This window comes from Austrofundulus limnaeus, unplaced genomic scaffold (assembly GCF_001266775.1).
Source record: "Austrofundulus limnaeus strain Quisiro unplaced genomic scaffold, Austrofundulus_limnaeus-1.0 Scaffold551, whole genome shotgun sequence".
In the NCBI taxonomy this organism is placed as follows: Eukaryota; Metazoa; Chordata; class Actinopteri; order Cyprinodontiformes; family Rivulidae; genus Austrofundulus; species Austrofundulus limnaeus.
The window spans coordinates 138904-139979 of NW_013952953.1; the positions used below are offsets into that span (position 1 = coordinate 138904).

The 1076-nt window shown below is 38.9% G+C and overlaps 1 protein-coding gene across 1 annotated transcript in view; it reads right to left on the bottom strand.

Moving 5' to 3' along the window:
* LOC106530716 (dystrophin) overlaps positions 1–1076 on the bottom strand; it is a gene marked incomplete at its 3' end in the record, with an annotated part of 355898 nt that overhangs the window by 129596 nt on the left and 225226 nt on the right.

The following is a 1076-nucleotide window of genomic DNA, read 5'->3' on the forward strand; positions in this document are numbered from 1 at the left end:
GTCTCACAAAATGCATTTATATCAACGATTAAAATGGCTTTCATCATGTACATATATTGTCTAAGTACTTCACAAGTTTGTACTTTGAGCTTTTTGTTTCTCAGTTCACACACACACAAGTTGGCTTTTCTATCCTCATGGAGAATTTAAACTGACTTCCATTAATTTTTCTGTCATTTCTACAGCCTAACCCTGACCCTTTACCCTATCTAACCACCCCACCTAAAATCAGCATCCGTACCCGTGGGTAGTGTTGTAGTACTTGAAACTGGTCTTGGTCTTAAGACCGGTCTCAAGACCACTTTTGATGGTCTTGGTCTCGGACATTTAGGACTCAGAATTTTATTTCAAGACCAGTCAAGACCACAACTGCAGAAATATCACTAAATAGCCAGATTATTGTCCAATAAACTTTTTTAACAATCTTGCTTTCATTGGATTTAAAATGTAGCTACTGATTCAAATCCAAACCTGACTCATTGTATTTATGTATTTTTGTTACCGCCTCTCACCCGTCTGCACCCCCCATCACTCGCACGMAGCACTCTCRGAAAGTGAACCGTGGTTCTCTGGGAACGGTAAAAGCCGTCTTAAAAATCTTAAGTAAAAAATTTGGCTACATTATTCATAAATAATATCATTAACAACAACAACCAGGAGAAATCGTACAGCAACTTGTAAATCCGGCAGTACTTTCAGAGACAGTGGGTACAACTTTAAACTTTTACCATCACCAACGTTAACAATCCGCCTCTGTAGCAAAATTCTTTCCTCTGCCCTCACACAAAGGTTTTGTCAATATTAGCTCTACATATTAAGTTAGCTAAAGTGGGGGAAAAGTATTTAGTCAGCACCAATTGTTCAAGTTCTCCCACTTAAAAATGAGGAGGTCTGTGACTGACATCATGGTTAGACCTCAACTATGAAAGACAAAAAAACTTTTTCCCCACTGTACACGTGTACACAATACTCCATCATTTATGGCAATTTTTTCTTAATCTGGTCTTGGTCTTGTCTCGGTCTCGCTCTCCCTTGGTCTTGGTCTCGACTTGGTCCAAATCCTAAAAGTCTTGGTC